The sequence below is a fragment of the Harmonia axyridis genome, chromosome 2 (genome assembly GCF_914767665.1).
Source record: "Harmonia axyridis chromosome 2, icHarAxyr1.1, whole genome shotgun sequence".
Lineage (NCBI taxonomy): Eukaryota > Metazoa > Arthropoda > Insecta > Coleoptera > Coccinellidae > Harmonia > Harmonia axyridis.
Window position 1 is genome coordinate 29,858,882 of NC_059502.1, and position 25,546 is coordinate 29,884,427.

The 25,546-nt window shown below is 32.8% G+C and overlaps 1 long non-coding RNA gene across 1 annotated transcript in view; it reads left to right on the plus strand.

Moving 5' to 3' along the window:
- LOC123671999 overlaps window positions 1-25,546 on the plus strand; it is a 102,692-nt gene that overhangs the window by 26,618 nt on the left and 50,528 nt on the right. Inside the window, exon 2 of the long non-coding RNA XR_006746210.1 lies at window positions 12,624-12,650. This is a non-coding gene — a long non-coding RNA (uncharacterized LOC123671999). The remainder of the gene's footprint in view (window positions 1-12,623; window positions 12,651-25,546) is intronic.

Below are 25,546 nucleotides of genomic sequence, written 5' to 3' on the forward strand. Positions count from 1 at the left end.
CCTTGCCAGATTTTTTCCATTGTCACATATCGACGCAAAAATTCAGATTTATTGCACTTAAACAGCATCAAACACAGCTCAGAATCATTAACACGTTGTTGCTTTTGATCGATTGTGAGCTCGCGCGGCACCCATTTTGCACACAGCTTTCTCATGTACAAATATTCGTGAATTATATGATGTACACTTTCAGATGATATCTTCACAATGTCTGCTATCTCGATCAACTTCACTTTACGGTCATTCAAAATTATTCTGTGAACTTTTTGATTTTTTCATCGGTGACAGTCTTTTTCGGGCGTCCACTGCGTTCACCGTCTTCGGTGCTCATTTCACCACGTTTAAATTTAGCATACCAATCAATGATGGTTGATTTTCCTGGTGCAGACCCCGGAAACTCTTTACCAAGCCAATATTTTGTTCAACTGTATTTTTTTCCCTTCAAAAAACAATATTTTATCAGCACACGAAATTATTTCTTCCCTCTTTTTTCAAATAACAAAAGAAGCTACACTCACAACGCAATATCTCAAAAACTAATTGTTGGACTGCTGTCAAATTTTGACACGTATCGTTTGAAGGTTGGTACTAACTAAAAATCATATGGATTTAATTCAAGCACCGCCATCGGTGCATCAGACCGGAGACAATCGGCCTAATATATTCAGTGGTAAAAATGATTCACTTTATTATTTGGAATTGTTGTATTTTCCAAGTAATATGTCGTTGAGATACCCTCAGGTTGTTTTAAAAATATTTTAATCGAGATTTCCTTTCATCGTTTATCTGCTTGTCGTAATACTTGAACCATTTATATTAACTCTTCCAGTTTCAATCCACTAAAAACATAATCTCAAAGTAGACATATATACGTTTTTGTGCCAATTTAGTTCTCAACGATATTTCTCCCTCAGTATCACTTCCATATGCAAATAACTGTTGAAGTAATATGAGGCTATAATGATCTTAATTCAAGCGAAACCTGAAGTTCAAAAAACCCCGCTGAATGCTAGTCTTGAAATATCCATGACGATTAATAATTAGCTCCAGATAAATACTAAGTCGTGAAACAGATATGTTACTGACATCACCTATGAATAGATCAAATATTGCGCAATAATATGCCTTCTAGGTGAGAAATATATGATTTGTCATTCACCTTATGAATCTGATGTTCATGTGACTATTTTTGAGCACTCGTTCCACGAAATTAGCGTTATAACATTTCGCAACGATGTGTCTATTTTTCAAATTTTGAGTCAGGAATGCTCACATACATGCTCAATTCTGCCCGTCTGACCGACCGTAAATATGAATAACCCTCAAACGGATTTTTTTCATTAGGTTCGGATTTCGAGTGACACATTTGAGTTCGAAATTTTCCTGATAACTTCAGAACCAATAATTCAATCGAGATTCAAAATTATAATTCCAGATTCACACACCCTAATTATTCTTCAATTTTCTACCTTTTTTTTGAAACAGCCCTCAAATATTATGTATACAAAATTTCAAGTCGGCCAAATCTGTCATATTTAAAATATCAAATTTTTGTTGTTCTTCTTGAATTTGCTACGGTTCTGGTTATGTTATCCAAATGAATTTTGTTTGACATGGAGCTTAAAAAAAAGTAGTTACACGATCAATATGAAATTTGTCACGTAGTTTGAAATTGAAATTCTACATCCAAATGCTGATTTTCATCTCGATCGAATTTATAATTTTCTAATCAATACAAAAAATTACGGAACGCCTTATCGTTTGAGGTCATTCCAGTATCAAAATTCGAAAATTAAAGATATTGTGACAACATAAAAGTGCGGAGATCGGTTCGGAGACGAGCGCTAAAAAATATGTAAACTGTGGATATTTCAAGAGGCACATTGAATTAAGTTTTCAGTAATGACTCATTCGTCTGGATTTTTATCTCTTATTGCACGATACGCTACTGTTTTGAATTATTCAAGATAATGACATCGAATTTCTTCCACCTTGCATGTCTGCTGGACTTTCTTCTGCATTTTACGATGTATTTTGGTATATTTTTCAATTATACATAATTTCTCGGAAACATGCCATACTGCAATTACTAAATTCAAAATGAGATTGACATTAAACTTTCGCGTGACTCAAAAATTCGTCGAAAATTATTTATGATGTTTAATATGTAACAGGCCAAATGAAAAGTCCTACTATAGCAAAAAACAATTTTTTTGTCAAAATTCGATTTTATTATTCTAAATAGTTGCCTTCGAGGGCGATACAGTGATTATAGAAATCTTCCAACTATTCGATACCATTCTTGTAGTACGATTTGTCGTTCACTTCAAAATAGGCTTCAGTTTCGGCGATTACTTCTTCATTGGCGCTTAATTTCTTTTCATCAAGAATTCTTTTGAGGTCTAAGAACAGGAAAAAGTCGCTGGGGGCCAGACCTGATGAAGACGGTGGATGCAGAAGCAATTCGAAGCACAATTCATGCAATTTTGCCATTGTTTTCATTGATTTGTGACACAGCGCATGGTCTTGACGAAAGAGCACCTTTTTTTTTCTTCAAATGGGGCCGTTTTTTGACGATTTCATCCTTCAAACGATCTAATAATGCTAAATATAATAATCGCTGTTGATGGTCTGGCACTTTTGGAGGTAATCAATGAATATTATACCTTGCGCATCCCAGAATACTGATGCCATAACCTTACCAGCTGACTGTTGTGTTCTTACTCGCTTTGGATTCGGTTCATCGTGTGCAATCCACTCAGCTGACTATCGATTGGACTCCGGAGTGAAATGATGGAGTCATGTTTCATCCATTATCACATGTTGACCCAATTTTATTGCACTTGAACAGCATCAAACACTGCCAAGAAACATTAACACGTTGTTCCTTTCGATCGATTATAACCCATTCTGCACCCAGCTTTCTCATGTACATACGAATATTCGTGAATGATATGATGTACACGTTCAGATGTCTTCACAATGTCTGCTATCTCGATCATCTTCCTTTTACGGTCATTCAAAATTATTTTGTGAACTTTTTTGATTTTTTCGTCGGTGGCAGTCTCTTTTGGGCGTCCACTGCGTTCGCCGTCTTCGGTGCTCATTTCGTCACGTTCAAATTTAGCATACCAATCAATGATGGTTGATTTTCCTGGTGCAGACCCCGGAAACTCTTCATCAAGCTTAGATTTTGCTTTCAAAAAGCAATATTTATTAGCACACGAAATTCTTTTTTTTCCATTTTTTTCAAATAACAAAAGTAGCTACACTCACAACGCAATATCTCACAAACTTATGGTCGGACTGCTATCAAATTTTGACACGGATTTAATTCTAACTCCGCCTGTGCACCAGACCGAGGACTTTTCAATTGGTCTAATATTAGACCCAAGATCAGAAAACCATAATTTTTCCATTTTCAAACGATCTGATTATTTATTGAACGTTCATTCTAATCCTTGTTTTTTTAATGATTTTTTATATACATGGTGTTTCAAACCTATATAGTCATGTAGATGACACCGGGAGAATCATTTTTGCCTTATGACGCTCAATAGAATATTGGTCAGAAATGACGTTGCACACCCTGTCTCCCGCTTATTCTTCGAAAACGAGGTAAATGTCATAAGGCAAAAATAATTCTCCCGGTGTCATCTACATGACTATATAGGTTTGTCCGGTATGAAATGAAACACTCTGTATACACTTAATAAATTTTTCATCTGAATATTCATCTGTATTTTTGAAAATGCAAGACTAATTTAACTGTGAAACAGGACATTTACCATTTCACCGTGATTTTTTCAATTTCCCCAAAAAGAGATTGAAAGCTGGCTTTTTAGAAAATCACTGATACCTACTAATTTTCCCTTTTGTATTTTGCTCGGTAGTTTGCATATTATCTTCATTACGATACTGAATAAAATCCACACTAGGAAATTCAGTAGGTATACCTATGCAATTGAAGTAACTACTTCTTCAAAACAATATGAATCTAGACAAATTACGGTTGAGAAATAATAATTATATCTAACGTTTGAATTTTTGACTTGGGTACAGTTACGTGAATGAGGATTTCAACATAATTGCGATATCTGTTACTAGCATAGTATTAAGTTTAGAGAAGAAATAGTTTATTGTAGGTTTCAACTGCATTAGATAACCAATACAAAGTTACTATTCATGTGAATGTACAATAGTGTCATAATTGTACATTCGAAGTAAAATCTGGCTAAACAATCGACATAGTTGTTTCTTGCTGAAGTAGGAAGGACTTCGGTATATAGAATTATAATATATAATGTGAAGGATCTGGCGAATGAGAAAAGCACAGACTTGAAGTCAGGAACTCCACTTGCACCCTTGGACTTGGACCCCATAGAACTGTATATATGTATATCCAAGGGTGCAATTGGCACTTGATGAATGAGTGCTCGTGCTCAGTGCTTTTTTATGGTTTCGACGATACTATCAACACGAAATTTTGCACAAAACTTGACTTTTTTTATTCGTATACACATTTGTCAGATCTCAACCTGGTTTTTATTCACATATTCTGCTTGAAATTTTTTATGATTATGCTGATCAGCTTGAAATGTGGTGCGAAGCTTAAAAATGTTATTTCATATTTATGCAACAAATCTCAGTTTCTTGTGGGAACGCGAATTTTTTTTTTTTAAATATTTTTCTTGAATTCTTCGTTTTGATTCTGGTGACGCGATCAACATGAAATTTCTATGGAGCTTAAAATTGTGTTTTCACATCTAAATGCAATATTTCTTTGTGATCGACTCTGTTGTTTTGAATTTATGAGAAAATTAACAACGTTAATCGCAGCATTCTTGATCAGAATCTACCTTGAAAATTCTATGTCTGTCTCTTGATTAACCGTGTTTATGGATGGACGCGGGACAAAATCGAGTTTGAGGAAGGATTCATAAATAAGGAGTCCAACCTGATAATCTGAGAATTAATACTTAAGACACCCAAGTTATATCGGGAGGTTAATAGTATACAGGGTGATCCACCGCAATTGCCTATTAGAGGTTTATGGAAAACTAATTATAATTTTCTGCTGAGAATTTGCATGTTGGGGTTTGAGACAATGACCTTTCTCCCTATAATATTTCAAATCTTTACAATTTCCGCAAAGGGACTACTACTTTCATGTTTCAAATGGCACACCCAGTACATTATTGATTCATCATATAGCTTCTTCTATGATAATTTTAACTTGGGTAAACTCAACGGTTCATGAGTTAATTGGATTGACATTTCATGAATGAATTTTCATTCGAATTAATATGAAAGTTTTTACTGGTCTATCGATTCTCAACAATTCCAACGAACAATTAATTACAATTCATGAAATGTCAAATTTAGTTATCGAAACATCGAATTTTAGTTAGAAACTTATTTCAAGTTTTTCCTCGATAACACTTGAAGTTTTCATTTAAGGAATAGGGTTTGCTCAAGTAACCCACCTATTTCTATTCGCAGTTTACAGAAATAACAAAAAATATAAGTTGTTATTTGTAAATCTTGAGTTTTGAGGAATTTGAGCTCTCCAAGTTCATGATCTTCTCATAACAACATGTACATTTTTGGTCCAAACCTCAAACTGCGTATTGGCATGATCGAAAATTAAAAAAAAAAACCAACGGAAATATTCAAAAAAATTATGGAATAGGTATATAATATTGCAGTAATATACTGAATGTACCATTTGAAATAAGAAAGTAGTAGTATGTTTTCGGTATAACCGAAAGATCTGAAAATATTCTAGAGAGAAAGATCATTGTCTCAAACCACAACATGCAAATTTTTTGCACAAAATTAGGTTGAGTTTTCCATAAACCTCTAAAAGGCCATGGAGGTGAACCACCCTATATTGTGTTAAGTTGAAAATTTAATTAAGGAGGTTCCGTTTCACTTCGACCGAATGGTCTATTGTGCCCTCCATCAGAGCTATTCTCTCCATAACATGATCTACAGCTCGGCTTCCAGTTCCAGAATTCGAATTAACTCCAGTATCTAGGATGGCTTCAAGGAGGCTAATTTATCACTTCTGCAAGTTCTTTATCCAAAGCAAATTTTGCGTTGATGGCGAGGCATTCAATGACCAGGTGATCCGGACTTTCTTCCTCTTCCACTCAGAATCTGCACTCGTCATTTTCTGCTTGACTCATTCTCATGAGGTGTTTCCTAAGGCAGCAATGCCCTGTGATTCTTACTGAGATCCAGATACTTCTTGAATCTCGAAGTGTCAAAATTTCAAAGAAACTTTTTGGAATGATCCAAACCAGAAAGATTGCGCCAGAGTGTTTCTCATTCGGTTTTTATCTCCTCCTGAAACTCTTTCTTGTAGGTACACTTTCCTAGACCACAAAAAGGTTCTGGTCCGATGAAAGGAGTTTGTGCTCCTTTTCTGGCAAGTGTGTTGGCTCTTTCATTCCCTCTAATTCCCTTATGACCAGGAAGACTAAAAAGATCTTGTTATTCTTGTCCATTCCATTGGGTTTTATTTGGCTCTCCAATACTCCATTTTATGTGAGCTCATTGCTTTGATTGCATCTTGACTATCAGAATGTATTGCTATATCACAATTATGATAGTTTCTTGTATAGTAAATAAAATTCCTTTCTTTTGCAAGTATTTCAGCCTGAAAGACAGGTAGACAGCGGCCTAACGATATTTAGCATTTCGAGTCCCAAATACGCCAGTCCCCGTCGTGGTTTTGGAACCATCTGTGTACCAATTGATGGTATTCTCTTTAAGAACTGGGATTGTGGATTCTTTTTCGCAATCTTCTTTTCTACTTAGTATTGTAATGAAGGATTTGCGATGCCAATTTTCCTTATCATCTTGTCACTGTTTTGTGTTACAAGGGATTTAATATTTGCCTACAATATAACTTTTATTGTAATTCTTCAAAAACGATAGCTTACAGCTATTGGTGAGGAAATAATTCACAAGATAGAAGCACTACCTATATTCAGTTGGAAACCCTTTTATTATTCAGGCCTATCATGAAAAATACAAATGTTTTCATTCTCTCCTTTTCGGTTGCTTTTAAACTTATCAAAATTTAATTCATTAAATTTTAATAGTATACAGGTTATCCATGAATCGTAACTGGTTACAATGGACAATTACCCCGATAGTCTAATCTCCAACGACTCACGGCCCCAAGTAATAATAAATCCGACTTCTAACCTAATCGTCTTCAACCGATTCGGATATTTCATACTTTGTCAAGCATTGCAAGCATCTGACTAACTGTGACTTTTAACCGAAACGTTGACAATCATTAACGTAGCAGTTTTAGTCCCGGTAATATGCAGAAATAGTCACGGGAATCATTGAAACGTTTCACCAGCAATTCCGTTGATTTGAGACGACAGTTATCGTCATTAAGTTTTTTACTTTGTTTATGTGAGTATTCAACCTACTAACATTAAAATAGTAGTAAAATAGTTAATGAGATAATGATAATCGTACTAGGAGAATATCATTATTGCACAAGAATAATACTATTGAAAATGGATGTAGGCTATTGTTCGAAAAAAATCGCATATTCTTCTTGGTGATGTTGCTGTTAAGTTTGTCTGATATTCATTAAGATGAACTACTTATTTGCTATACCTACCAGAAAATGTACACTGACCCAATTTCATTCTTTTCTGAACTTTTAGATTTTGGATTGTTAGAAATGCTCAATATTAAGCATGAGGAATGGTTCCAGAATGAATACATTGAAACCTCGTAACTTAATTTTTGACATTTCACTCTAAAAATCTTTGTAGAAATACTCAATGCTGTGTGACTCAATTGTTGAAATCCTAGACCAAATTTTTTCTAATTCCCTCTGTTCCTATGAGGGGTTGAAATTTCCAACCTCTTGCAGTATTTGCTTTGAAACCTTTTTATTAGATGAAGATATTGAAACAATGTAAGGACCAGTGCAAAGCTCATTTCGTTTTTCATATTTTTATTTTCCTTTCATAGTTTTCAAGTTTATCAGAGCTGAAAAAAGCTAACTGTAAATTTTTTGAAACGAACGATTTGAGAATGTCCTAGCTCATTTATCTGCAACTTTGTTTTTTTTTAACTTGTTAAATGGGGTCCTAGAAAGGAAAAAAAAGTTTTCCTTTGTTTTATAACTTCTCAGCTAGCAGGTAATGATATAATCATTGATTAATTAAATAAGGTTATACTTCAACTTATACCTGGCCCTAGTTGACTAAAAATTCATGCAATTTTCCAATTAAGTTAGTTCCTCCCAGCTATGATTTTCCAAAAAACAATAATTTTTGGGATGAACATGAAGTGAAGATATAAAATGAAATGACTCGTAAACTGGTGTTAACATTGTTCCATATCTCTTTCCATGTTCTGAGGCAAATACTGCAGGGATTTAATGTGGGTTGAAAAATTTTGTGTTTCAACAAGGTTGCCATTGCCATGTCAAATCATGTCCCGATGCTATTATCAGTTTATAGAAAAAAAATAGTCCATCTCAACAAGGGATGATATTTTGGGAAGAATGGAAGAATTCTTTTGACAAACAATCCTTATTTTTGGCTAGGCACTCCATTCAGAAAGTAAAGACTTTGTTATTTCTATCATTTTCATTTTCATATTTTTATATACATGGTAAACTCGAACTCGTAAGGGGTGAAACAGTGAATGACTGTTTCAGGTGACTCTATTTGAGGGGCGACAATTCGACCCAGTTTGCTGGCCGCCTTTGCGTATTTCATCTTTGATTCTTGAAAACAATAGGTTGTTCAGCTCCGCTGCATTTGTCAACAAATAACAACTCCAACCGCCGTTACTTAGCAGCCCAGTATAATAAATAACACATGTCAGCCCAACCAATATAAATACAATTTCCTAGACATAAACCTCCGCTTTTGAATCATTTGGAGGCCGATGTTCACTCATTCAACATATGGAAAGTTTTCACGATTTTGCATATTATAAATAAGCTGATTTTTTGGGTTGCTTTGTTTTATTAAGATCACTTCTACACATTATATAGAAGTTGAATTTTTTATGTTTACGATGTATTAGGTATTTTTCGATATTTTTGACTAATGTATATGTATTTGTTCTGATTTGTTGTTTTATTTCATTCAAAAAACTTTTTTTTTTTTTAAATTTTGAAACATTTCAATATTTATTCATCATCCGCTGGAATTGAATTTTTTTTGCACAATTGCAAGATTCTTCATCGGAAGAAGAAAATTTCATATTACCATCGGAGCAGGTGATGTTTTTTTTTGGGGGGGGGAGAGTTATGAGGGAGGACGGAGGATATGTTGTTATTGATGCTTTTTCGGCAGGGGCGCAAAAAACTGTTTTGCTTCAGGCGCCAAAATTACTCGCGCCGGTCCTGCAACATGTGGTAAGTTCCTATTCGATTTTGCATTCGAAACTAGTTAATGTTGAATGACAAATGTTTTCAGCAAAACTGATTTTTGTAATACTAATAAGGTTTCGAATCAATACTGAAACTTTAATGCCCTACCGCCCTTTGTATCTTGTGGTGTGATAGGTGATTAATCTTCGATCGTACGCAGTGTCATGTGGATTTAAAAATCAGGTATAGTACCTACGCATTCGGGAATAAATTGAGATACCTAAAGCGACAAAAACAGACACATAGACATACATTTTTTTCTATTTGATTTGAGTTTTTTAGCAGGCACGTAAAGTATTATTATTATTATGAATTGAATTAATATTCAGGATGATCGGATCAGCGGAACTTATCATCAAGATAAACTAACCGGCAACAATTACATCATATCATAATAAATCATGTTTTTGTATATACCTCTAGGCCTATGCACTTCTGTGGTCTCGTAATTCGTAATGAACGCATGAACTAACGTTCAATACTCCCGATGTCAGTGCTTTTCACGACTTTTTCTAAGAGAATTGTGATTCACTGAACACGAACTTCTATTTCATATTCTTATCGTGATGCATAGCGAAAAATATACATATAACTCTTGTGTCTACTCCACTGTATTGACATGATATATCTAATATATTCGATTCAGCAATTTCGTATCAATTCTTGCGAATGGTTCTACTTCAAACTGTCCCATCCGAGTTAGATAACGTAGGTGATAGATTGTAATAAGCTCTATAACTCTGTATGGCCGTATGGGTCATTAGTGGTCAACGTACCCGCTGGTTTTTTCAATATACTACAAGAGACAAGAGGCTCAAGGTGTGTCTAATGAACAAGATTGGGATATACGATATTAATCCTGGGACAATAAACTCTTATTCATTTGGTGAATATTCAGCCCGTCAACTATTTATATGTAGGTATATTCGATAGATTTTGCTGAAATTTATTGACATGATAATTTTTTCAATCTTATGGGCTTGGTGTTTTACCTCTTAATGAAGAAATTCAATTTATTGTTATATTTAGAGGGGTTTATACCACGTGGCTTTCTCATGATCTGCCAAAGTTTAACTTCTTCTCCCTCCTCAGCATTCAAACGTTCTTCTGATTTACAATCCTTTTCTACCACTTGCATGAATTCAAAATACGGTTTTACTTCTTTATTTTCAATTTTAGAAAAAACATTTTTTCAGCCTCTGGTACACTTGCTGTATAATATCCCTATGTGGAAATTCATTAAAAAATAAATGTTTGTCCGGAAAGTTATATCAGGCATATATTTATTTTCCAATAAAAAATTCATATATGTAATTCTTTTTTGTACCATTCATAAAATTTAATGAAAAAGTCTTTCCGCAATGCCGTACTTTTAAAAGAGAATAATAATGAAAAAATCCATCACTGAAACGTTATAGATCTCTCTCAATAGATCTACAATTAATTAATATATCTAACAAAACAATTTGATAAATTATTTTCAGAGCCAGCTAATGCATTCAAATATTCTTTTCTATTAATTTTGGGTTCAATATTATTGGTACACTGTTTGTGGAAAAAACCACGAAAATCAGTAATTTTTATTTTTATTGGGCTCACAAGTAGACTTACGATATTTACATCAATGTAGGTACAGCGACTTACCTATGTTGAAATAAAAGATGCAACTTTAAATTTATTTTCCTGGGTAGATCTAATCAGTTTTCCCAATGAGATGCTAACCTGACCAAATTTTGCGTTGGGAGCTAAAAAAAATTTTTTAAATTTGAACGAGATTTTCCAACTGGTCTTTAGTTTTTGAGATTATTTGAAAATTATTTGTTGAAACTGAAGGTTACAAGACCATATTTACTTTAATAGCATTAGGAGTAGTATAATATACCGAGTCAATAAAGTGAACTCAAAGCATTTATGAGGCATATTTTTCTTGAATTGAAAAATTGGTTGTATTGAATTTGTTTTCTGCAATGATTTCAATTCAAAATATTAAACTGAATTCTATTGAAACGTTTTAGAAAACGCATGAAATGCAGTGAGAAGACAATTGCAATGAAAAAACAGGAAATCAACTCCATTGTATCCTTGGGTTTTTCAAAAAAAGGTTGTATGATTTCGTGTTGCTTGTGATAAAGAACCTCCATGATATAATGTAGTATTATTTCTTATTCATAACCGCAGTTAAAAATTGAATTATAGTTATAAATTCCCATTTTGCATGATCCCAAGAAGTGTTTATAAACTTACTTTTTAATCTATCTGAAGTCCGAAATATGATTTTCGGTTCCCATTAAATTAGTCCACTGGGGGAGTTAATTTCATATATCTACAAACAACAATGATACTTATGAACATGTATTCATGCTACCAGTTAGTATCAAAAGCTAAGAATAATTATCATGCTTATAATAATAATAATAAAGTTTATTTCCTTTCAAACATTATCATTATGGTATTTAATTTGTAGATAGTACAATTTTTTAGGGTAGGTAGCAGAGATATTCAGCAAAATTACAACTCTTATGAAACTTACCTCAAATTTTTGCCGCTTTTGGTGAAGATGAGTCGATAATTGTTCCCTCTTCCTATTATTTGACGATGCTGAAAGTACCATTTTTCACTATATCCATGTGTTGGTATCTTCATCTATATTATTCGCGAACAGATAAGCTAGAATGGATATCGAATTATCGTATTTTTATGCACTGGAAAGAAAAACCTTCTTTTAATTTCTAAAACATCAAAAAATTAAGTAAACTTTCAAAGTAGCAGATTCGAGTTTCTTGTGTAGATCTACAAAATGTCAAATATGTGGCTCTTCTGCATAGGTGGAATTATGAAAGCATAGTCCATGTTATTTGATGTAATGTTAGGATTTGTGAGATTGGCTGTTTCAGCTCTGTTGAAAATTCTAGGAAGCTTAGTATCTGAGTAATAACCCTAATCAAATATCCCAGAATATTTGCAATATACAATTATATATAATCAAGTGAGCACACATCGCTATGGTTGGTAGACAGTGTGAAGTCAGGAAGATATTTCTAGGTCATAATCAATTAAAGGGCTTCTTTAATTTCAATAATATATTGTGGGTTACATAACTGTGAGGGTATTTATTGAACCGACCATGTCGAAAGTTGTTGAAATAAGTCTTCCACTCTTCCATGCTTTTCCAATCTAATATATGTTATTTTTTCAGATTAACTGGCAGCTAGAGTTCTTGAAGGTGAGTTTCTATACTCTACAAACGGGCTAACAATATTATTATTTATACATTTGAAGAGGTTTATCGATCCTCTCATCTGACATAATCTGAACAGTATCTATTTAAAAATTTAAGACTTCGATTATCAAAAATTTTGAGAACGGATATGTGAGCGAGCGATTCAAGTTCGCATTTGGATGACGATTCTCATTTTTGTGTCCCAATACGTTTTTTGATTGATCGTCAATTACTTAAAAGCTAACATTCTCGATATTTAGTAGGATGCCACATAGGTTTCAACTGATAATGGTATTTTCTTAATTATCAAGACGATTATTTGTTATGGGCAGAAATAAAACACAAAATGCTTTATTCTTTGTTTTGAAACATTAGGGGAGACTAGGGAGGGTCAATACAAGGAGAGGTTTGATACAAGTTCAAATTTCCCGCCTCGGTTCTTCAAAGAACGCGTAATCACGTGAAGTGCCTCTATGAGTGTGGAAACAGTGTCAGTTGAAATCTAGCAACGATAGCGTCACGAACAAGAGTTTTTAAGCTTGAAGTGTATTTTCTACATATTCGATGTGAGAATTTGCATAACAAATGTAAGGCTTCATCTCTTCATCAACAAAAACTTACGTTTCGTAAGTTTTTGTTCATTACTTCATTCTTGAGGCGCATTTCATTTAGAACATAGACGCCAGTAGTACATATCTTCAATCGAATATCATAATATGTTCTCATCCTATATTTTCTAAAGTAGTCTTCTAGCGAGGTTTGATTCAGTAAATCTCACCTCAAAAGAAAAGTTTCAAACACAAATGTAAAACAAACAAAGTAGGTTTGATGACTTGGATCCTGAGGACGAAAACAAAAAAGATCAATTTTCCGATGAACGCCGAAAATAATGAATTGCAGTAGATGCAAGCTGGATCGTCATCTTCATCAGAAAATGGAGTGCCATTCAGCCTCTGCAAGTGTCAGTAGTAAAATGAAAATGTTTACATGCTAATTATATAGGAATTAGGTAGTGTTATGATAATGAAAGATTGATTTCTTATTATTGCTTGTACCTTATTTCTTATTGTATCAAACCTCCCTTTTAGTGTATCAAGCCTCCCATGTATAGGGAGGTTTGAGACACTTTGCACCGACAATTTCAAGAACTCATAATCAAGGTTGAAATTTCCATTTTCAGTTATTAAATATCGCTAAACGCTTGAGCGAAGTCCTTAAATTTCATTCTGACATAAATGGATAGGTATATTTTGAATACAAATTTTTCTTAACAATTTTGTAAAATATGTATCAACCCTCCCCAGTTTCCCCTACTATATTTTGTGGGATCTCCATTTTTTATTATAATATACTTAATAAATATATCTAACCGTCTTTCGATTTTTAAACGAATCAATCTTTTCTTTGAAAATATAGCTTCCGAAAATGAACAGTGAGTCGATAGAATTATATAAACAGTCAAAATACGAGCAATAACGGAAAATGATAGAAATGTTTATAGATTTGATCGGACATTTAAAATTATCATAATGAGCAGCTTCCACTGAATTCGATTAGTAGATATATATTCAGTCTATGACGTCTGAATTTTTCCAGTTATGCTGATTGAATTATTCAGAATGGTTTATCGTTTTCTTCTTCATTCATATTTTCCCAGAGAAAGTGAAATTTGATTTTATGATAAACATCTAAGTAAGAATATGTTAATCGTCACTATTAATCGCTGTTTGTGCTTATGTGAAAATTTCGGAGAAACTACTACAAACAATGGATTTTGCAGTAAATACTTTCCGAAATTGTAGTGAGTTGATGCATTAGATGGGGATTAATCGATTGTTAGAGAAATCCTTTTAATATGCACATGGAAAAGGTGTGAAAGTTCTAGAATAATTGTGAGAATTCAATGAATGAGGAAATCCTTCTTGCAAATATCTTTGACATGACTGTTAATTATCTCATTACGTTATATGATTTAATGATTTATATCTATATCGAATATCTCAAAATGGTAGGATTGAAGTTTATAAAATTTGGAATAAACTTCCATGCTATCTGAAAATTCAATAAAAACAGGGTGTTTCATAAGAAAAAAAAAACGACCCGTGTATTTCCAAACAATCTGAAAACGTAGCTCCTATGAAGTTCAATGATACTGCGTGTCAAAAAAAATTCGAAAATTTCAGCGCCTCATTGGTGGAATTCCCTGTACAGGGTGTCCGGGACAATGTGGGAAACCTCTCGGATTCAGATAAAACATAAAAAACAAGATGACAAGTTCCCATCATTTTTTTCCCTAGCGGTCCTACCTACGGAGATACGGCGAAATTCATTTTACTAGGATAAATTTCAAACTACTTGATATAATTTAAAGAATATTTGATATGAACAGTAGTAAGAACCTCTTAAAATACTGCCCTTAAATTTAAATTAGCTCTTCTAGTTTACCAGGGGCGGACTAGGTTGTTAACGTGCCATTTCTGTGCAAAAACTGCATAGTTAAGAATCGTTGTAATTTTGTCGGATTCAATAGCATGAACTAGAACTTTTCTGTTCCTTGAATAATTTTAGTATCACATTTTGTTGACGACAAAAAAATTAGAATTCATGGTTCTTTTTGATAGAAATAAGGAAATAAAAAAATTAATTCTTCAGTTATTTTGTTTTTCGAAAACGGTTCATTTTATCGACGATAAACAAGAGTACCTTTTTTTAGATTAATGTTCAAGCTATCCAAATTTGTTTTTCTCTACTCCTTATCATACAGGGTGTTGAAATGTAAGCATTATAATGTACAACCTCGTCCGCCCCTGGCAAACTAAAAGAGCTAATTTGAATTTAAGGGCAGTATTTTAAGAGGTCCTTACCACTGTTCATCATATCAAATTTTCTTCAAATTATATCAAGTAGTTTGAAATTTATTGACGTCATTTAGGAGGCCGTATCTCCGTAGGAAGGGCCGCTAGAAACAAAAATGATGGGAACTTGTCATCTTATTTTTTTATGTTTTATCTGAATCCGAGAGATTTCCCACATTTTCCCGGACACTCTGTATAAGTGGTACACCTGGTGATTTTTCAGATCAAAACAGTCAAAAACCTCGATAAGGAAATAAGTAGAATTTTCAGCGTAAAAGGTTAATGTATTGAGGAAGAAGTCTTTTTATTCCAGAACCTCTTCCATTCAATTCCCCCCTGTGGGAGTACGGGGGTCAAGTTTGAAATTTCAAATGGGAACCCCTGTTTTTTATTGTATATTCGTATTCTAATGCAAAAAATACAAAAGTTTTGTATGAACAATATTTCATGACTCATGACGACGCATAAAGATAAACGGCTTGACGGAGATTTCTGATAGATTCCGAATAAACTTCTTTCAATTGATATATCCTTATTAATTAATGAGAAGCGATCGAAGTGGGTATCTTAAACCAAAGATTTTTTCGTTTTCAAATGATTAATGACATTAAAGGTGGCAAGATTGGACTTCATCACCAAAAACTTCTATTTGAAACATTTTTTTGTGCAATGTTTTCTTTCCGAGATTTTTGAATGATTAAACCCAGTAGTATTCTTATATTTATTTTTACACTGATTTTTGACGGATGTTTGGCGGTATTATACAGCAGCAAATCTCATTTATTAATATATAATAATATAATATATAAATAATAACTAAGTTATTCTGAAAGTTTTGTTTATGTGAAATAACAAAAAAACTGTTATGAACACTGTCCATGATGATTTGAGTTTGTAGGTAATATCAAACAGATAAAACATGTATTGGTTGACCTATATTTAAACATTTCAAGGGAAAAAGTTGGGTCGAGATGAAATTTTGCATCAGTGAAAGATGAAGTTCATGAAATTTCATATACTGAAAAATATTAATATCTAGATCTTTTCAGGTGAAATCAACTACATCTTATTCTTCAATATGCTATGAAGCACAAAAATTTTTAGAAACGTTATTCAAATCAGTTTGAAGAATATAGATTTCCCCATTTTTTTTTTAAAACTCACTCAATTTTCGGGAGTAGTTCAAAAATTCTTCAATCAATATGTATGTTAAATTCAAAGGACACATGAAACATTACTTCAGTCGATTATATAATTAATGTATATAATAAATAATGAAATGAGTTGGTCCTAAAATAAATTGAAATTGAAAAAAAACTTCATGGTGTGTAGGTATAGAATTACAAACAAGAACCAGTGTATTATTTGGCAACTTAATGAAATCCGTTGAGCTACGTAATATTGACCCGTATAAGTTCGTAGTCAGAGTAAAAAATTCCTCAATGCAGTTGAAAAATATACGTAATAATTAACAAAGTGTTCCATCAGTAACAGTAGCCGGGTACAAGTTGAAAAAAGTGGCCTACATTCGTTAATGATTGATCAAACAATTTTAGAGCAGTGGCAATAGTATTTATTGTAATTATATGACTGACTAATTACCGTTATCCTATTTGTAAAACAGTCCATGCATTATAGTCTTTAGATATCATGGTGAGGAGAGATACACTTTGTCATGAGAAATGGGTTTAGATGAAGCACTGTTAATTTATGAAAAAACAAATAATTTCACCGGCAATGTGTCAATGTTTTTGCATATCAGATAAGATAAAAATAAGATATTATTCAAACATTGGCGTATTAGTCATTGCATGTTTATGCTCTGTTCATGGATATTCGAGAATTAATATAAGATTTTCTGTATTGATACAATATACGAGCCTAAAAATAACATTTGTGGAATCATGAAAAAAGCATTACATATAACTGCTATATATAGAGTCCATTCTAATATGAGTTATGTAATTTCAAATATTTAAAAAATTGTGTTATCCTAACTGCATTTTTATATTGCAGTTGTAATGTTCAGTTGAATTTCATATTTGACTCGGTAGTCAAAAAATAATCCATTTCTGTGGCAGCAATTAGTAGGTAAGAATATGTTTCCAATTTTACCATGGAACGTTCGTTGTCATTCTTTTGAAATTTGATTCCTGATTTTTAACCTTCACATCCAAAGATGGGTTTCGGTTGCGAGTATTAATATAACAAACTTTTGACGTTTCTCATATTCATATAGACAATATTTGACTCCAAAACATTCTAAACTATTATGTATGTACAAGGATATGACTCTAAGCGAGTATAGTATTTATTGATCTGATTCTTGAAGGCATGTCGGTAATAACAATATGAAATGAATATTTTCCGTAGGATAGATCAGTACGTTTTTGCAGATAGTTTTGGAAATTGTTAATCAATAACTAGCAACTGTTCCAACCATTGCGATCTAGATCAACAAACCTTATGTTCTTTCTACCTACGGAGAGATTCCTTTCAAAATTGTTGACAAACTGTGGACAAGAGTTGAAAGAGGCGGAGGTACAAGGTTTTTCATCTTTCACTATAAATGAATTGATTAATTCGAAGAGAAATGTTGAGAAAATGGTTGCTGCACGTAGGAGAAGCTGGTTGACATTTCGAACACCTCTCATGAAGAAATATTTTGTTCTTATTCGTCTGTTTATTATTACTATCGATGTTTCATTTGGTATAAGTAAATTGAACTTGTTTGACATTTTGTTTCTGTTATGTGAATATGGCTGCCATTGTGAGTAATTTCAACTGGTTTCGTAGGTCAAAAGTGAATATTCGTAGTTTGTTTATCACCGCATCTTTGTTGATTGTGTTTATATTACTGAAATTAGGGGATGATTGAAAACGATCAATGACTAATTTTTTGATGTAGATTCCTCCTGATATAACAAAAATGGGGTCTCATTTGAAAACGAAAGTTCCTGTGAAACCGGAAGTCGAACGAATCTGAGGTTTTTTTCTCAGAATTCATCTCTCCTAACAAAGCTTAACTATAAATTCACAAGTGTTTAATCTCAAGTCTGTCATTGTGATATTGTAACCAACGGTCTTCGCGAATCACCTTGTATACTTATATTGAGTTCATATGTTCAAAATTTTCAGCTCTCTCTGAAAAATAGCCAAACTGATAAGAAATGATCATTCAAATATAGTATATACTATATATATTCTTTTGAATTAGAATTATAGAAATTATCAACTTCAAAGAACAAAGCATGTGTAGATGTATTCTCAGAATTAGCATCAAAGGAAATTGAAACGGGGCATCATACATTTCAAGGTATGATGCAAGAGCACGGATAAAAACTTCAGCAAAAACTCTGTCTCCCCGTATAGGTGCAGTGACTGATTTGTGTATTTTGTGTAAAAAATAAGCTGACATATTTATATTGAAGGGTTCTTCTTCATTCAAACAAAATATTCTTTATCCTTTATCTTCACCAACGGGTGATGACTTTATAATTAAATCTCAAAACAAAAAAGAAAAGAACCGAAAAGGAGTAATAAATGTTAGTTTCCATTATAGTGATTTGAATTTAGCGAACTATTCTAAGAAAAAACTGAAACTTGGAAACCACCATGAAAGTTATAAATTGCACAAGTATTCACCACGTGATCAATAGTTTCTTCTACCCCAAACACACATAGAGGGCGTTCAATAAAATGCTATTGGAAGAGCATAATATTGTAAACAAGAGTCAACGATTAGACTTTTGTTGAAGACATCAAAAATATATCAATTTTGTACATATTATTTTAATCAATTAAAATAGATTGAGTTCAGTATATTTTTCGTAATTCGTAATAGACAAATATATCTTCTCGAAATACAACATATTTACTACTACTTTAACTACTTGTTGACAGTAATTCCGGAATATTCCTGAAAATGCTTGACCTTGGTTTGATTAAGAAACTCCATAAAGTCAAAAGCCTCACCTTTTCCAGTTCGATGACTGAATATTTTCAATTATAAGCTGCAATTGTGCAACTGACAAGGGATTATTGCGTTATTAATGGCAGCGTTCATTGATTCAGGATATACGCTATAAGTTCGCAAGGATTCCCAATGCATATAGATTATAATGATCTTCTGTATCGAGCATTTAATTCCGCTGTGAACTCTAGTCCATTATTGCGAAGAAGTCGGGATTCTACTGGATCTTCATAGGCGTAATTGTTGCCATTACGTTGAATTATACAAATCTGGAGATCTATTATTGTCTGATCGATATAAATTCCTTCATTATTGCAGATAAGAGTGAAAACATAATGTAACGTAATAGGTACTTTGAATTATTTAATAGTACGCTAATAATAAAATCACTTTTCGTTTATATATTATCGGGTAATAAGGGGAAAATAGGGTGCACTCAAGATTAGCCATCTCGAGAAGAACTGAAGGTTATGCGGTGAAGAATCTGAAGAAGCTAAACAGTAATCCAAGTAATAATTTTGAAGGAATCTGATTATGTCAGGGTTGAGCAAGGAGGGTAATTTTCCTGACGTCTGGAAATAGTTATTTATAATAATAATAATAATAACGTTTATTCACTTGTAAAATTAAAATTTAAAAAAAAAATAAAAATTAATACAAGTGCAGAAGGCATTAGTATTCTTCCACGAGTTCAAAATTCAAAAACGAGCCACGAAGTGGCGAGTTTTGGAATGAACGAGTGGTAGAATGAGCCTTCTGTACGAGTATTATACATTATTTTCTCTAATTCATTGCATTTTCATTGAAATTAATGAAATATTTCCATAAATATAATTTAGTGATTTTTGCATTGAAAAATGTTGGTTGGCAGAACTGATTTCTTTAAGGCAAATTGATGAATTGACAGATAAAGCCGTGGCGGAAAGTTCGGAGTACCAACATGGAATAATAAAATATAACCATGAAAACTGTGCGTTTCTGATATATTCTCGCACGATTTTGTTCTACAAGATGTGGAAGAATGAACGGAATAACCACAGAATTGGAGAAAATATATTTGACAACTAAATTATGAATGAGCTTCATTTCTGATAATGTTGCAAGAGAGAATATCCCAATCCATAGTAGTTTAAAATTTGTCAGTCACCATATATATATTTACCATACATTCCTACTTCACAGTTCTTATGCACTCTACCAAATTTCAATCGGCCCATAATTTAATCTTGTAAATACCATGGCCAATTGCCATATTCAGAATTCCTACTTGTATACTTGTATATCTGGAGAATAATTTGAAGGCCGATCAAACTATCGGCGGATAATTCAGTCTATATCAATATCCCCTTCCTTAGTTTTTCATTGTATGGAAGAGCTCAGAATAGGACCATGTAGATCAATATGCTTATTTATAAGAAAAAATTTCAAGTTATGTTGAAGCAATAAATGAGGAAAAATTTGTGATTTTAGGATGAAAATAATTGTTAGTCTACAAATTTAAGATTTTTACTCGCATCATGCACTTCAAACCAATTTAAAAAACTCTATATCGTGTCTGTCGGTTTGTCTGTCCCCAAATCCTTGTAACAATTCTAATCCGATTCTGAAAATATTTTTCATCTCTCTTCGTCTCCGACTCGGATTTTTGTTGCCATCACCACTCATGCTTCTTGTTAAAATATTACTTAGGATCGTGTTTTTCGATTTTTTTCGGAAAAATTAGATGCCATGCCCTTATGATATTTCTTACGAATAACACTGTGCAGTTAACACAATTTTTATTACTTAGGAATATAATAACGATTATATAACTTATGTTTAAATGAACCAATCAAATCTGTGAATTTCCCATCGTTACGGCTTATTGATAAGTGAAGATACCCTTGACGACGTGGTATAATCGTTGTGGTGTTTCGGCTCCTGCCCTATTATGATTGTTCCCATAGTAACGTTCTTGGGCGTTCTCAAAAAATAAGGGTCAAGCTTAGTTAAATGTCATTCAATTTTCCAAATTGCAGCGCTTTAGTTATAGTTATAGAAATCAAAAATATTATTCGTTATATAATCGTAACGAGTACCAACTCGAGCATAGACAATCTATTTCGATCATACAAATCTTTTCACTCGACGTATTTCGCGAAACACAACTCGAGCTGTGCCCTCGTGATGTTTCGCGAACTACGTCTCGTGACTCGGCGTATAATCGAATATTGTCTATGCTCTTGCCGTAATATAACTGATTATTATTTCAAAGGGTAGAACATGTGGTTTTTGCTTACTCCGAATCCCGAATTGAATTACTAAATTATTTGAGGTTAGACGTTCACATTTAGGAATGATCTATTTCATATTATCGTACCAACAAAAGGTTTCAAATTCAAATTCATAATCATAATATTGTTTTGAGTGGTTAACAGAAGGAAATCAATAGAAAAGTGTGTAAGAAGCTTCTGACATCACGTTAGCAAGGCAGTTGCTGAAAACAAATTTCGGAGGGTCCGTTGAGCTCTTAAAATATTGCGCTGTTTGCGATAATTGTATAATAATATAATTTATATATCAGAAACATTCAACCAGGAAAGATCACATGATTGACCATGTAAATATAAACAACAGACCTATCATTTCGAATAACCGATATGAAGTGTATGAACCTCGTTCCAATTATATGGATTAATTCATAGGATAATATTGATCAATACTTGAGGAATAACTAGATTTGTAGATGGCAAGAAGTAACAAAATAAAATAAAGATATACATGAAAATATATCAAAGCCTATAGTTTCACAAAATGATATTGAGTCTTTTAGATCTCTCCAGAGTGCATGTTGCAACAGTTAGAGTTGCCAATATTTTCAGAAATTTCTGAATATTTGGAAATAATTCCTGCACAGGTCCGGACCCACCGAACCCCCTCCCCCTGGCTATGGCCTTGCACGCCAGTGATTTCTTTGGAGTTCTCTCCAACAAAAATGAATTGAAAATTCATGGGGTACAATGAAAAAGAATGATAAGAAATCTGTCCGTTCTTTTTTTAAGAACTATAAAGGCTAATTTCAATTTAATGAATAAAAGAACCTGTTGCTATATCATTTATCCGAAATCGACAATTCATTGAGATATTGTGTGAGATATAATGAAATTATTAGATCATTGCGTGAACTTTTCAACATTTTTCAAGAATATATTAATATATAAAATTTTATTTTATAAAAATAAGCCAAGTTCAAATCCCAGTAATTTAAATGTAGATGATGTCTCGAACGGTTATAATTATGTTATGAAGTGAAATTAGTAAAAACAGGGAGCGACCAAAAACTTGTGGATCTACTAGACCGAATCCACTTCTTCTTTCTTTGAACATTCCACCAGTTTCGGCTTGATATATGGACGATTAAACTATAAAAGTGAAAATAATTGTAAAATGTTGAAACTTTCCGCTACATGGTTCAACTGGCAGGTTGTTGCATCTCGTTCTGTGCTACTGGATTCAAAAGCCAATTATTTGTCGGCATGGTTTTTTGTAAAAACAAACAATGCGATTATTTCGTTTCTATTCGAGGAAATAGTTGATGTTTTTCAATTATCTGCCATCGCCTGCAGAAAAGATCTTTGCAGAATAATTGTTTATGTTTCCGAGAATGGGAAATCGATTTTTCAATTCCTAAAAGGATAGGGCATTGTGCCGGATACACAATAGAAAACGTTGCAGAATGCACAGATAGATGCAGAGATATTTCCTGCATTTATCTTTCGTTCTCCGTGAATATCTTAAAACGTTGCAAATTTCACATCCTTATTTATTATTTCCTTTTTTTTTTGAGGGGATATCAGATTTTCATTTTCACTAGTTCACGTCGAGAACTAAAAGTGGAAGGCTTAGCTCTCACTTATCAATTGAAACGATTATCAAACAGCTCACGACATATTCCATCCTGAATCATGCTCATTCATCGGGTGCTTGTTTGAGTCATTTTGTATTTTGTCGTCTTTTTCTGCTTCGACATATTTGATTTTTATCATGTGACAGTTGTATGCTCTGATGTATTTTAATGCTTTTTATATTTCTATATTTTGTAAGTTTATATGTTCGTATTTAGTATTGAGTTTTGTGTTTGCTTTTGAAATTTTTGTTCATGTATAACTTCTTCTTTTTATTTTTGATCTCACTATATGCCAAGTTGAATATATTCTTACACACAAGCAGACGTACTCTGCTTCGTAAGTATGCTCATTTATTCACCATCCACCATCCAATGTAGTTAATTGTAGATGTAAGTTTTAATTGAAAGAATGTTATTATTATTATAATTTTTTTTTTGTTTGATATCGACCATGGAACGAATTCTGAAACTCGTGTTGTTTCGTGCCGAGCAGTTTTGAAGAAATTAAACCGTCTTTTTAAGTTAGGGTGGATAGTTCTGTTACAAATTTCAAGTGTTCCTGAAATATTCAGAATCTATGTTTTGCAATACATGTAATTCAAAATCTAATTAGGTTAATAAACGCTTCAATTCCAAATACTCTCGTATTATTTCTCGTTTTCCCACAAAATTAAACAAAACTCCTAAAGAATTACTTTCATGATTGTTTCCATAATAATAATAATACAGGGTTATTCACCGCGATGGCCTATCAAGAGTTTATGAAAAACTAATCACAATTTTATGCTGAAAATTTGCATGTTGAGGTTTTAGACAATGATCCGTCTCCCTGAAATATCAGATCTTTACAACTTCCGGTTACTGGACTACAACTTCCTTATTTTAAATGGCACACCCAGTATATTATTGCATCATTAGATTGATTTTTTGATTACAATTTCAGCTATATGCCATACTTCGGGTGAAAACTCAACGGTTCATGAATTAATTGGATTCTTATGAAAAAATGGTGGCGATGGGGACTCACATTTTTTTGAATATTTCTAAAGAAAAAGTTTTTTTCGAAAAAAACCTTTATTATTTTCGATTCTGCAAATACATACGTAGTATTATAAACCTGTTCACGGTTTGGACGAAAAAGTAACAGGGTATTTATCAGAAGATCATGATCTTGGATAACTCAAATTCATCAAAACTCAAGATTTTCAAATAAGAACCTATATTTTTTTGTTTCAGTCGCTTCTACATATAAAAAGAGAGAGGCTGACTCTTACTTAAGCAAACCCTATACCTAAAATGAATACTTCAAGAGTTATCAAGGAAAAACTTTAAAGAGGGAAAAAGGCCGATTTCTAAATGTTGGGGGTAGTCCGTGACTTATGGAAAACAGAAAGAAATCATAATTCGATATTTTGATAACTAAATTTGACATTCCAAGAATTGTAATGAATTATTCGTAACTGAAAAATTGCATGGGTTTACAAATTCCTCAACAACCCCAACAAAAAAAATTAGTGATAATTCATGAAATGTAAAAGTTAGTTATTTGAATATCGAATTTCAGTTTCTTTCTGTGTTTTCCGGGAGTCACAGACTACTTCACACAGTTAGGAATTGCGGTTTTTCCTCATTTAAAGTTCTTCCTTCGATAACTCTCGTATTCATTTTAGGTATAGGGTTCGCTTAAGTACACCGCACTATTTTTATACGTAAAATCTATTTTTATACGTAAAATCGACTAAAATAATAAAAAATATAGATTCTAATTTGAAAATTTTGAGTTTTGATGAATTTGGGTTGTCCACGTTGATGACCTTCTGATAAACATAATACTACGTATTAGCAGAATGCAAGTCAATAAGATTTTTTCGAAAAAAACTCGTCGCCACCATTTTTTCATAAGAATTCAATTAACTCATGAACCGTTGAGTTTTTACCCAAGGTATGGCATATAACTGAAATTGTCATCAAAAATTCTATCTAATGATACAATATATACTGGCTGTGCCATTTGAAATAAGGAAGTAGTAGTCAGTTTCCGGTATAACCGGAAGTAGTTCAAATCTGAAAATACTTTAGGGAGAATGATCATAGTTTCATTCCCCAACATGCAAATTTAGTTCATACATAAATAATCAAGATGGTATCCCAAACCGGAAAAAGTAATGATGTACCTACAGACCGT